The following is a 15,379-nucleotide window of genomic DNA, read 5'->3' as shown; positions in this document are numbered from 1 at the left end:
GCCCGATTTCTCTTGAGGTGTCTACCCCTGGTGGGCTTGATTCATCAACTGGTTGGTAGGAGAATTCAAATATAAAATATGCCAAGGCTTGACCTTTGATTGTTGTCCTTGGGATGTACTTGATATTGTGCTGACTCATTTCCATTGTCCATTGGATTAGTCTACCTAATGTCTTGAGCTTCTACATTATTTTCTTTAGTGGGAAGTTTGTTAGCACGTCGATGGAGTGTGCCTGGAAATAGGGGCGAAGGCGAGTTTCTCCAACTCTAGGTACCTCGTCTCCGCCCTCTTTGCTAACCAACACCGCGCTAACAGCGGACTTTGATACCGACAAATATAGCATCAACGACTCGCCTGATGGGCTTTGAAAGCTAGGAAGAAACAGGGAAGGTTGTCCCAGATGTTTCTTCAGCTTCTGGAAAGCTCTTTCACACTCTTCTGTCCATTTGAAACCTTTCTTCCCCTTCAAGGTCTCAAAGAATAGCAAAAACATGTCCGTGGCTTAGGAAACTAATTTGCTTAGTGCAACCACACACCTTGTCAAGCTTTGCACCTGTCTTATGCTGGTCGGGCTTTTCATGTCCAACGGCGCCTGAATCTTCTCCGCGTTGGCTTCTACACCCCGTTGGTTTACGAGGAAGCCCAAAAATTTCCCCGAGCTCACCCCGAATGCACATTTTAAAGGATTGAGCTTCATTCGGTATCTTTTAAGGATGTCAAACATTTCCCCTAGGTGCTCAACGTGGCTTTCGACGCCTTTTGATTTGACGAGCATGTCGTCGAGGTATACCTCTATGGTATGGCTAATTTGGTCAGCGAACATCTTGTTCACCAAGCACTAGTAGGTCACCCCAGTATTCTTAAGGTCAAATGGCATAACCCTATAATAATAAATTCCATGGTCAGTAATAAAAAAGTACATTCTTTATCGGCCTAGTACATTGGAATTTGGTTATATCCCGAATACGCATCCATGAAGGTGAGTAGTGCATTTCCTACTATCCCATCTACTAGCTGGTCAATTTGTGGTAGCAAAAAGCTATCTTTGGGATAGGCTTTGTTCAGATCTGTGAAGTCAACGCAAGTCTACCATTTGCCATTCGACTTCTTAACTAGGACTGAGTTGTGAGCCAGTCCGAATACTTGACTTCCCTGATGAAGTTGATTTTCAAAAGTTTGTCAACTTCATCCTTTAGCGCTTGTGAGCGCTCCGCATCCATAACCCTTCTTTTCTGCCTTATGGGTCGAGCTTAAGGGTTGAGGTTTAACTTGTGGCACATTACCTTGGGGATAATCCAAACCATACCCGCGTGCACCCATGCAAACACGTCGAGGTTTTTAGGAACCCCACTAGATTATCGGCCATCTATCCGGTCAAACAGCTACTGATTTTCAGCACACGAGTTAGATCTTCCTCACTAACACTTATTTCTCGTAGTTCTTCGGTCGGTCTTGCTGCGAACTCTTCTCTATGGATGCGAGGATCTATAGTATCCTTGAGTGGTCCGGGGTTAGGCTTGGATTCTGCTATGACCATTGTTTTTGGGAGCGACCATTTTTGTGTTGTACGTATGGCGTGGTTGTAACATTCCCGAGATGCCTTTCTGTAGCCCCTGATCATCGGGACTCCCTTTGGAGTTGGAAACGTCATTGCTTAGTAGCGCACTGATGTGATTGCCCTCAAATCAACTAAGATCAGCCTTCCGGGGATGACATTGTATGCAGTTGGGCAGTCTACCACTAGGAATTCGGCCATCACCATCCTGATCTTGAGCTCTGCCCCTAGAGTTAGGGCTGTGCAAAACCGGGTATCCGCTCCGAATTTGGCTAAAAACCGGGTACCCGAAAATTCGGGTACCTCCAAAAATATACCCGCTAACCGAACCGGTTTTAAACTACCCGGTTTTGCGGGTACCCGAAAATTCGGGTCAAAAACCGGGTAACCGATTTTGGTACCCGAATTTTTTATATTGTTTGGTTACAAAATTTTTAAAAAGATTTCAAATATTAATTAACCAAAAAGAAAAAGGTTTTAACATGTAAAAATAGATTGAAATTTTAACAATTTAATTAAGCTCCAAAAGAGCTAATGAGAGAATCTCAAAAAGCCGTAAATTATTTATTTAAATCCTACAAGCCTTCTTAAAATACAACCAAATAATTCAATGGTGTTTAATGTTTATGACTTTAAATAAGCTTTTCTTACTAATAAAAACTCTAGATAATTTGTTTCATTGTCAACACCTCAACTGGATAATTTCGGCTTCAAATATGTAATTAATTTATGAGAAATACATATTTACATAGGGTTTATGAATTATGATTGATGTCAAATCTGTGACTTGCCCCACAACTTAGTATCATTAGTTAAATATATTCCAAAGGATATAGAATGTACAACTTAGTATCAAATATGTAATTATATATGAGAAAATACCACATCTAATCATATATTCCAAAGGATATAGAAATGTAAAACTTAAATCTTATTCATGTAGTATCATTAGTTGCCAGAACATCACCTTTTAATTTAATGCCTTCATACTTAAGATTTAATATACACCAAATCAAATGTAATACTCTATATCCTTCATCTCAATCTCCAAGTTCAGATCTCTCCATTTTCAAAGTATTATTTGCTCAAACAAATCTCCAGACTCCAAGATCAGATATTTCCATATATTTAACCCAACCAACCATCTCCTGAGTTAAGTTCATCTCTAGAAACTGAAATGAAAGTTCACCAAACCAACAATTAAATCCATTACGAGAAAAATAGTATCATTTTAGTTTCTTGGTCTGCGAATGAAATTAGCAGAAACAGATATTGATTCCAAAATATGATAAAGCCAAACCAATTCAACCAGAATGAGCAAGAAATAAGCCATAAGAGATTTAATATAATTAAGAAATAAAAATGTCTTTTACACCAGCAACAGCAAACTTATACAGCAGTACCGTAGAGCACTAGAGCTGCCAAGAGAAATTGCTAGTTGAAGTATGTAGCTGTATGACTTTCCTTTAGCCAGTGTAATCCTGCAGAAAATCAGTTACCATTAGGACCATCATTCGTATGGAGTTTCAGAAATAAAATTTGATTTTGTGAAGTGAAGTGAATGTCTTACACTGCTAGAAGACTAGCAAGGCCCTCCAGAACTGCAGTTAGTCCTTCAACAGCAACAACTCCTGCATCTCTTGCCGCTATCTTGAATCACCTTTGCTGTATTCTTTCCCTAGCAGCTTTCATATATGAGTATCATCCACTAAAGACTTATGGTTCAAGAGCAATCTTAACTGATTTTATGCCAATTTTCATAATGAAAAGAAGAAATGACTTACAAACTTCAGCTCTCACTACCACCCATAATAGCACATGACTATCAAAATTAACACTGCAATTCAAAGTTTACTCATCATTATAAGCACAACCAAACAAACTTTACTCATCATATAGGCAATTCAATTAAAGTAAATGGTTAATTCATAATTTGAAAAAGGATTTGCATATCTACCTTTTAGGGGCTGCACCAATACAAATTCATAGAGATGGTCTGAATCATCAATCATGTAGATGACCATGACTACGATACTCTCCAATGCCATAACGAAAATTCTACATAAAGATTGGAAATAACATTATATAAGTAATGGTACAAAATGGAGTCAATAAGTAAGATATAAGTTATAATAATATTAAATATATGAAACTAAAGCAAAAGTTTTACCTGACTCAATTTCCAATAATTCCTCCAAGCTCTCCTCAACAAGAATGGTACACGCATAGCCCGAATCCAATCCTGTGCACAAATAAGAGCCTCCGCCGTCTTAGGAGTAAGAGAGCTACGAAATGGATCTAAGACACACCCCCTGTACTAAAAGATGACTCAGATGCAACAGTGGAACAGGCATAGCCAAACATCCGCGTGCCATCAAAGAGAGAATTTGATATCTTGCTGAATTTATCTTCCACCAACTCAAGATATCAAAGTTGTCATTCTCATCTTCAAGGCTTTCCCGTAAATATTTATCCACCAGATTTCAGCTCCAAAGCACGCCAGCCCTTTGTTGATTAAACTAACCTTCATAAAGACTTTTGGATCAACATTTCACAGCAACATCAATCCCTGCTGCAACTGAGATTGCTCACTTACTGCGCACTAGGACAAGCCTTACGCAAACTGTATTCCTCAATAAAGACACATGTCATTCACACTTTTTTTTTCAAACTCTCAGCACAACATTATCATACGCACTATCAATAGCCCAATATGCGTATTCTAACTTATGCCTAGATCCATACCACTGCAATGAATATCATTAAGTTGATATTATCAAGATTTGCCCAATATTTATCATGTTTTGCTTTCATCTTAGCTGCCATTGAACGTAAGCCAGGATCACTACTGTTCACACCATGTCTTAATCTTCATGTAATGCTATATACGCTTCCATGTAGCCATTAGAGGTAACATAAAAGAGCCAGACACTTGTAGAGTAGTATCATAAAAAACCTTTAGAAAAGGCACAAAATATCGAGCAATACCAATCAGTAATTGTAGGCAAACCCCTTGACCTTTCCCGACAGTAAGCTCATCTTTAAACTTAGGGTCTTGGATTTCCATAACTCATGCTCTTTGAAATTTTAAAGCCACTTCCACATCAATAAGTGGAGTTCCATCTTGTTTCTACATCAAGAACTAAAGACTTTTAGTTTCCAATTTTTCTTGCTCCACACACTCCTTAAACCTTTGTAATCTTGCTGGAGAAGATCTCACATACCTCACTGCAGAACGAATCCTATATTAGTCATCCAGCTCTTTTAACCCCTCTTTAATAGTTAGACTCAATAAATGCGAAGAACATCTCATATGAAGAAACTTACCGTTCAAGACACTTCCATTCCAACGTTCTAACCGATGCTTAAGATAAGTTATTCCAACAGCGTTAGAACTTGCATTGTCACCAGTCACAGTGAACACCTTTGAGATACCCCATTCAATCAAACATTTCTCAATTGACTGCCAATAGTTAAACCTTTATGACTGCTAATTGGACAAAAGTTTAAAATCCTTGTTTCAGTTTCCAATCTCATCAATAAAGTGAGCAGTGAGAAACCATGTAATTGAGGTTTTGGCAAGAAGTCCACGTGTGAGTGGTGAGACAAACACTATGAGAATACTTACTAAAATATTCTTCAACTTTTGTTTCTCATCATAATAAATTTTCAAACAATCCCTAGTTACAATAGTATGACTAGGCATTTGAAACCTAGGTTGTGCAACTCTCATCAATCGACGAAACCCCTCATACTCCACTATCCTAAAAGGCAACCATTAGTAATTACATTTTAGCTACAGCATCCCTAATCAAATCTTGATCAAATTTCCAAGTCGACAGTGAAGTGGAGCCGCCATTAGCTACAACACCACTTGAGGGCTCAACCGACTCTGTTGAAAGACTAAGTTCTTTGTTCCTTGTCCACTACATTGAAAGGGTATTTTTTACACCTACTAATGGTTACGTAGAGAAGTATTACCACTTTTGGTTGGACAAGCAAGAGTAGACCCACAATAATTACATGTAGCTGTCTGATTATCCTTATCCTTAAAGGTTTTTTGTAAAATGGTCCCACATTTCTGAAGCATTTTTCCTAATAGTAAACTCACCCGTTTGGGAGCTGTAGTTGGTCGTGGAGGCATAGAAGTCATATGAGAAGGATTAGGACTCTGGCCTTCTGTCATCAGGATCGACATATGCGTCGCTACCCATCAACCCAACCCACAAGTAGTACTAGTATTTTCACTGGTGGAGGACATCTGCAATACATACAAAGGTGTCAAAAATACTATTCGTAAACTCTGATTCAATGGTAAATATATAAGAGAAGAATAATAGATAGAATCAAAACCCAATTTTGATTAAAGTTGGCACATGGAAGACTAGAATCTAGATTATTATCTACATTACTTCAGTGATCGTTTATTGTTTTTTAAGGCTAGCCTTGTCATTTACGAAGAGTGTCAGTAAACAAGTTATTCTCCACAGGGTTTGATAAAAACTAGAATAAAAATTCTGCCATAACTAGAGGTATACCTACAGTAATTTTGAGAGACTCAAGTTATATATATTTCAAGCCGAAGACTAAAAAGAGTGAAAGGTTCTATAAGCTAAAATTTTCTGGACACTTTTGTGTATGAACAAAGGAGAAAAAGAAAAAGAACACTACAGTATAGATATTTTGTTCAGCTTTGTATGCTGAAATCTTTTCCATCAAATTTGTTTCTAAGTTTTCAGGATATACTTCAGATACTTCCAAGTTAATTAACATAACACAAGTTAAAAGAAATTACGTTAAGTTAAAAAAACAAACTACTGTAAATATAAAATAACATCAGATTAACAATAACAAAAATTAATTTACTCTCTCTCTAACTTTAAGTTCTGAATAGTTGCAGAACTTATTAGTTGCAAGTCGGCTTGGTGGTGGCTACTGGTGGTAGTCGGTGACAGATCCTGACAAGAAATGTAGCTAGATGATTATTGAATGAATGAAATTAAAAGCGAAAAAATATTAAAGAAATGAATAATAAAGAGAAAAAAATGAAGAATTTTACCTAGTTAGAAACTTGTAAGTCGACAGCAGCTTCAAGTAGTAGACTCTGCTGGTGGCAGTTGGCAGCGACAGTCGGTGACCAGATTAGTGAAAGAAACAGCTATATGGTAGTCTGGTGGGAAGCAAAGCTGCAGGACTTGAGTACTGGAATGGAAGAGAGTGAAGAGACGAACTGAGTCAACTGACGAGTGACGAAGAGTGGAAGATTGAGACAGTGAGACTGGAAGTTTACACAGTGGAGAGTGGAGAGTGGAGAGTGGAGACTGGAGAGTGACGGCCTAACGGGTTTTAGTTTTAGGGGATCTGAAATTTTCAGATTTGGCATTTGGGGATTTTTTTTGCACAGACGACTCATGGCGTCTTTCACTCTTAGTCTCTTTTGTTAATTTGTTTTTTTTTTTAAATAAAAACCGGGTACCGGGTACCTGGTTTTTAAAACTTAAAAACCGATACCCGAACCGAAAATTCGGGTACCTTCTAAAAACTACCCGAAACCGACCCGAATTTTTCGGCACCCGAAAATTCGGATTCGGTTCGGTTCGGTTACCATGTTCGGTTCGGTTATCGGTTTTTTTTGCACAGCCCTACCTAGAGTCACGGGAAGATCAATTATTCCTTTTGGCACCAAGTTTTTCCCGGTAAACCCATAGAGTGGTGAAGGGCACGCCTTCAGGTCTCGCTCTGTGAACCTCGTTCCTCGGAAATCTCCTAAGAAAATGATGTTCGTTGCATTCCCATTATCGACCATCACCCTTAACACTCTAGCGTTGCCAATTCTGGCTATGATCACGATTGCGTCAGGGTTGTGGCAAGGGGATTCTTCACATTTCTCGATTGTAAATCCTACTACCTCGCTATCTTGTCTATGCCGCTTGGGCAACTTTTGTTCACAGCTCGTTACCTGGGGGACGGAGTCTGTTCTGGCCTCTCGAGCATATTGCTCCCGAGCAGGCCTTGAACTCCTTTCTATGTCAGGCCCCCCGTAAATCATGCCCACTAGGACGTCATTGGGGTTTGGCAGAACTTACGGGACCTGGTTCTGAATCTGGCTTTGGACCTGGTTATTTTGCTCGCCAGTATTTTCGTGAGCTGGTGCCACCTTAACGAATTCCTTTAGGTGGCCCCTTCTTATTAGGTCCTCAATGGTGTCCTTCAAAGCTCGACACTCATTTGTGTTGTGCCCGACATCCCTGTGGTATCGGTAGTACTTTTGTCGATCTCTTCGACTCAGAGCCCCCCTTATTCATTCTGGAGTGGGTAGTCTCTTCGACTCATGGGAGACTTTGTAGATGTGGGTGATGTTGTGAGTGAGATGGATGTATTCTACATACTGCGGGAAAGGTTGTCTATCTCCTTGGTTATCTATTTTTTTTCATTTCTGGCCAGTGCAACCAACGAGCTTTCTACCCTCTAGTGTTTGCAACCATTTGATAAAACTGGGCTAGGCTTACGTGATCTTTACTTTGGAGCTCTTTCCATAGCTTTGTGTTCGGTCTTATCCTTACAATTAGCAAAGTTCGGATGGACTCCTCGGGGGCATCCGCGAGCTTTGCCTGCTCGTTTTAGAACCTCGTTAGGTATGAGGTCAGTGTTTCATCTCTCTCCTGACGAATGTTGCTCCAATAGCTGAGCGGCATTGTGAACTGCCTCCTCGCTTGAAATTTTTGTAAGTACAATGAGGAGAATTGTTGCCAAGAGTTGATGGAGTTCACTTTGAGCCTCCTATACCACCTCTTGGAGTCCCCTACCAATGTGATTGTGAAGCATCGACATTTCACCAAGTCACTGACCTAGTGTAGCTCCATCAGGTCATTGAAGTTATCAAGGTGATCTCTAGGGTCCCCTCTCCCGTCAAACTTGCTCTCTGGTGCCCTGAAGTCTTGTGGAAGTGCGGCCTGGCAAACTTCCTCTATGAAGGGGGAATTTACTATCTCCTCCGTCGAGCATTTTTTGCACACGATCTAAGTCTTCATTGTGGTTGCCCTGATGGGCTCTGTTCAGTCTCACTTTAAGCAAATGAGTTCGCAAATCTATTGCTTGTGAGGTCCCTCTAGTGTGTGCGTTGATGCACGAGGTCGGGTCATGATGGCTAGGCTGATAAATGTTATCATGCTCGTTATTGCGTTGCTCATGATGTCGGTTGTAACCAAAACGTCAATCATTGTCAGATTGACGCACTTGGCTCGTCCCAAAAGCCTGCAAAAATCGATCTTGTCTTGGGCGTGGGTTAATACCAGCACGCTGACACTGGGGATATCACCGAGCATCTTGGGTTTGTCTGTTGTCTTCGCTTTCCCCTAGCGCTTGCTTCCCTGGTCGCCTTCAGGGGTTAGTCTGCCCATGAGATTCACGCTCGTGAGTGGAGTGCAATTTGCAATGTCGAGGGTTTTGGTCGCCTCTCGGCGCCGACGAAGTAGATCGACCACCTGCAGAATTCATACGTATTAGGGTGGTGTTGGTAAATCGTGGTTGGTTGAGATTCTAAGCAGTTGGTTGTTGGTTCCTCAGCTCAGTCACGTTTTGTTGCACTGTCTGTGCAACCATTGTTCTGATCATCTCCATCAGCTGGCCGTTCTCACGATTTGACGTCCCTGCCCCCTGGTGGTTTGTGACGTGTTGAGTTGGCAGCACGGGTGGTCGACATCCTGTTGCACATCTTGGTGGGTGGTTTCCACATTTTCAAGGTTTCCGGTGGTGGTCTTTGATCTGATGTGCACCATTGTGGGCCTGGATTGGGTTGGTTGCTGTGACTGTTCGTTGGAATACTTGAGATGTTAACGGAGGGCCCTCCTTCTAGCGCCAAAATATTGATGCAGAAATCTACACCAACTAGAGTGATCCGATCGACCTTGGTGGGATCGGAACCGATATGTGCGTGATTACAGGTAATCAGCGATGAAAAGCAATGAATGCAATAATGTAAATAACAAAGAGATTTTTAAAGTGGTTTGGCGAGATAAACTTTTGAGTCTACGTCCACTGTGTTTGTATTTGCAGTGAGAGCTTACAAATAGAGTTATATGAAAATTTTATCGTTGTAGGGGGTTTATATACAAGATTTGTAGAAAGGAAAGAGTGAAAATAAAAAGATTACAATTGACTCGAAATGCAATTCCGTTATTCTCGCGATTGAGCGCTGTGATTGCGCAGAGATTGCTGTTGATCTAGTCTTCCCCATAATATCTGGGATCTGAAGTTATATGGGAATTGATTGAGTGGTCATTTGGGTTGTTCGCGGCTAGCTTGTGCCGAGTCGAGATGAATGTCGACGAGCTTATGCTGGTTCGAACAACCGGTGAAATCGAGCTGATACCGGGTCAAGCTATATCCTCGCGATATCCCGAGCTTGGTGAAAAAATCACACACAACAGATTCATTTATCATTTCTATTTACAAACTTCAGGTTGCATAATTTCTAGTGTCTCCAGTAATATAATACACCTCAGAAAAATAAATACGTAATGCAATTAAGTCATTTATTTCAAAATGTAACAGTATTACCAATACGTATAAAGAAATAAAGTCAATTGGTTAGTTTAGGAAACAGTTATAACAAATATATTATTGCTAGGAACTAACCGTATTTTTTGCTATGAAATATACATTTTATGGCAACCATAGAGTATACTCATAATGGTAGTTTTATCATATAATATATACTAAAATGAATGAATAAAACAATTACACTTACTAGGCCCCTCATGCTAATAACTTACTGAGTTCCTCATGCTAATAACATGTTATAATCTTAATGGTGTAATTACAATAAAATAAACTACAGGACTGGAAAAAAAAAAAAAAAAAAGAGTAGAATAAAGAGGGCTGAAATTAAGCTTTTAAAAACTTTCTCATAATTGAGTTGTATAAAAGTGAATAAAATGGGCTCAATTTATAGCCATCCCCATCCACGACCCCACTAGAACCTATNTTTTTTATGTAGCCAAAAATAGCCGGAATAAATGGTGGCTAGTGGCAGGGAAAATAGTCAGAAAGAAACTCAATCAATCAATAACCAATTTGATTCCACCATACAATCAATCTCCAATTTAAAAAGAACTCAAAAGCAGCCTCCAATTCAATTTAACACTTCCAACCCTTTTACTTCTCTCAACCCAATCCACTGCCATCGCCATTGGCCTTTCAAAAGGTTCCTCGCCGGTTCAAGAGGAGATGGTTGGGGAAAATGGTCAAGAGGTGGTGTGCCAAAAAAAATTGTAGAAATTCAGGTTGTGTTTGGTAGAGTATGTAGAATAGTATTTTTGAAAAAGTTGAGTTTGGTTGTTATTACGAGAATATGATTTGAATTCGAAAATGTGTTTGGTAAATTTTTAGAAAACATTTTCTAAAAATATTTACATTATTTTTAACCCCCTACATTTGTTAATTTAGCTAAAGCCCCGTACAATAAAAGTTTTAAAATTAACAAAAACACCCTCACCCACCTATTAAATGTCGGCAATTGGACACCACCATCAGATGGTGGCCGAAAGTCATCGAAATGGTGTACGACCGATTGGATCTGGCCGGTAGTACGTTGATCTGGCCTTTTCCGGCCAGATCCATGGTGGATCTAGCAAAAAAGGTGAGATTAGCCGACCATGCACCATTTCGACAGATTTCGACCACCTTTCGGTAATGCTGGCTGGCTGGCGGCAATATGTGGGTGGGTAGGTATGTTTTTTGTTAATTTATAAATTTTTGTTGTTGGAGGTGTTTAGTTAAATTAGCATACCCAAGAGGTTAGAAAAATCTAAATATTTTGAGTTGAATAGAATATAATTGGATTTTGAGAATATTGAAACAAATATATATTTTGATAGGATACAGTTTGAATAGGGAAATAAACACAACCTCAATCTTCACACCTGAAATCAATCCAACCCATATAAACACAAACACATCAAATTCAAGCCAAAACAAACTCCAATCATCCACAAACACACAAAACTCCTTACACACACACACACACACACACACACACAAAAAAAAAAAAAAAGATCTCCAAAAAACCAAATTCCACCAAAATCACAAAACCCTAAGACTAGGAATGAACGGCGAATGGTGGGTTGTTGAGGTGGGAGGTTGGTGGAACTTTTGGTGGTGTTGGGATGGATTTTCGACACCAGTAATGGCTGGAAAAGGGCTTAGAGTGCACAAAACAACAAAATGATGTGGTGGTCGACATTTTGGAGGACAATGGCAGGTGAGGGTGGGTGGGGTTTGTAGAGGAGGTTGAGGGGAATCTGGCGGTAGGGTCGGTGAGGGTCGTCGTCGCACCAGAGGAGGGGGAGATGAAGAAGAGGAAGAACAAAATGGGAGGGCGAGAAGTAATTTGGGGTTTATATATATATAATTAATTTTACCTCTTGACTGTTCATGAATTCACCAAGTGAAATTGTCTTTAAGCTAAACTTTGGCTAGGAGGATGTCGTTTGGCAAAAAAAAAAAAAAAAAACTTAAAAAGATTATAAGAATAAAATAACAAACTCTTAAAAGTATAAAATAAGTAAGAATCTAATTTAATATTTGTATACTATTATTTAGAACATAAATCACGTCTAATTTAATTGCAAAATATAAATGTTATAAGTTTCTTAAGGTAAAATCATAAGTATTTTATCATAAATATATTATATTTATATTGCAAAACAAGGAATCATTCTTTTGCCTCGGTGGCTCTGGCCATGCTAGGCCAAAGCGTAGCTCGGCAGTCGGCACCTGAGTAATGCGCATGATCAAGTTTTGCGATTGTCTTTTTTTTTTTTATATATATATTTCAAATTTTAAAATATGTTTTTATTAAAATATTAAATAAATCAAATAATTATGTATTAAAAATACCAAATTTTAAGTAATTGTTATGATATTTTTGTAGTTGAGACTTGAGACTTCCATAGGCAATTTTTTTTTTTCTTGAAAACAACTCAAACCCACTCTTAAAACTTTTTATTAAATATATTATTTAATAATCAATTTGAACCATAATTACTTCTGAAATAAATTTTGTAAACACTTGTAGGTTTAAACTATAATAATTTCAAATGACGCATTAAAATAAGTAATACACATCAACACATGTGAAATTTGTAACATAATATTATCTTAACAAACATTTGTGATGAATTAGACACAATGTTTAGAAAATCGGACCGACCCTGGACCTGGTCAAGGGCTTGGTTCATGGTTAGGTTGGTGAACCGATGCATCAACAACAAATAAAATTTAAAAAAAAAAATAATTAGTCCTTTAAATTTTACTATATTGCCAAAATATCCCTAAAAATTGTAAGTTAGTCCCTTAAAAAAATTAAATATATTCATAATATCCAAAAGTTCAATTAGTCCTTAAAGATTTGAAATATTACAAAACATTCTTAGAAAATTTTAATTAATCCCTACAAGTTTAAAATATAACAAAAACCCCCATGACCTGAATCAGACCGGAGAGGTTGTCGGTTCTTGATCCAACCAGTCGGTCCGGTCCGGTTTTCAAAACATTGATTAGACATTTTCTATATACATATAAAATATTATTATTCATTATAAGTTATTGTTAACATAAAACTATAATTCATTCTTATTTATTAATTAATGACATTCTAATAAATTTGAAAAGAAAAATTCATTCTCAAAGTTAATTGATTAACTTCTCGACCACTGTTTTGTTTTATACTTGGAATCAAAAATCATTTTTATTTGATATTAAAATAATGAAAAAACATTTATTTTTCTAACCCGCCATCTATTCTTAGAGAAAGGGTATAAAAGTAATTACATCTTCTGGTTTTAACTAGAGATGGCAATGGGCCCGATATTTTCGGGTACCCGGCCCGGCCCGGCCCGAAAGGGGCGGGCTTTACCTGAGGTTGGCGGGCTTGGGCTTGGGCCTGTGCTTGATTTTAAGGCCCGACCTCGGGTACGGGCCGGGCATGGGTATATCTTTAGGCCCGGCCCGGCCCGTCCCGAAAATTTTAGTATTAATTTTACTAATTTACCCTTATACTATATATTTAATTACAATATTATCCTATATATATATATATATATATATCCATTTTTCCCAAACCCTAACCTCAATTTTCATCCCATATTAAAGGTTTAACATGTTAAAATTGCCTTTAAATGAGTTAGATGGGTTTGGTTCAACTTATTGAAGTGGATTTCACCATAACATATTATGCACAGATGAAAAGTTAGTATAATCAACTATTATGGAGTTTTAATTGCTCACTTATTGCTTAAATTATTTGTGGAAATAACTTCAATTAATATTTAAAAACCATTTCTAAAATTAAAATATAAAAAAATTTGAAATTTATTAATATTTAAAAATAAACATTATTAAAAAAGGCAGGCTTGGGCCGGGCCTGCGGTTATAAAAAACCCGTCGGGCCAGGCTTGGGCTTTGCCTATCATACCTGTAGCGGGCTCGGGCCGGGCTTGGGCCTGTGTCATGAGGTCGGGCTTGGGCCTGGGCCAAGGGGTACCCGGTCCCGACCCGGCCCATTGCCATCACTAAAAATCGCAGCCTATCAACAGTATGGTTACCATGCAATCAAATCCTTTCATCATCTGTTATCTCATCGAGACTGACGTACAGAAATAGTGTCAACCTCAGATATCCTCGACATGTTTGTATTCAGTTACTAGACCAATAACAGAAATATTAAATTGGATTGAGCAACAACTCAATCCCATTGTGGCCACAGATTTAGTGTCATTGCCATTTATTGAATTACCCAGTGAGATAACTTCTCCCGTACCCAGAAGTGATGAATCCTTTGTTGATCCACCATAATCTTGATACACTCCTTGATGCATCCAATCACTACCATATTGATAGCTCTGAATAGAACTACGTTAGGCTAGTGTCCGACTACACCAATCGGTGCATAAGGCGCTTCAGTGATCTCAAGTCTAAGGATTACATGCACCACCATTCGTTAGAGGATTTATTCCATAGACACTAGGGTTACCATCCATATGGAATCCTCTAGTGGGTCTGTCCAGTGAACTTGCCTACAGCAAGCACCTATGTGTCACGCCAGGTTGTCAACAAACAACCTTGACAAGTGAGATCAGTCACTGCCTTTCAATAGGGTCGTTCAACACTATGATAGCCCTACCGTATTATATGTGTCCTTCGTCAGAATAATACTGGGGCTACAAATATTTCTAGAATGACCACCATATGTGATCATAGGGTTCTCACTATCAAGATTTGAAACACTTGATACCTTGTCACGGTTCTACCATCCTAAAGACATATATCAATACATATAATATGATTTACGTGATATAGTGGATAATGTCTTTTATTGATTAATAAACATTATTACAAAAAGTCAATTCCACAATAATTGATGAACTCTATGGCACCTACTCCAACAACTCAAACACTGACAGTGACTAAAACGTTATTAATAATATACACCAAACTAAAAGGGTTAGGCCAAACTTTAAGGACAAAACTGTTATTAACCTAATCTTGATCAATGTAGGCCGCGGGAAAGCCTAGGAGCTTGCCATCTGTGGGTCCAAGTGAAAGATGAATTGATGACATGGCAAAATCCCGGTGGTTAGATGTTTGTGTTGGAAGAAAATATTTAGTGAGATGAACATATAGTAAAAGACTAAAAGTTTTATTATTTTAATTTTTTTTTTTTTTTATAATCGGGATATTCAGATGGGTTTGTACACATTTCAACTAATTTTTCGAGACTCTAGAATCAGAGGCGGACTTAACCCCTTTAAGGGTTGGGCCTAA

The sequence above is a fragment of the Pistacia vera genome, unplaced genomic scaffold (genome assembly GCF_008641045.1).
Source record: "Pistacia vera cultivar Batoury unplaced genomic scaffold, PisVer_v2 Contig1099, whole genome shotgun sequence".
Taxonomy (NCBI): Eukaryota; Viridiplantae; Streptophyta; class Magnoliopsida; order Sapindales; family Anacardiaceae; genus Pistacia; species Pistacia vera.
The sequence above is the reverse complement of the archived record's forward strand: the minus strand, read 5'-3'. Positions refer to the sequence as shown.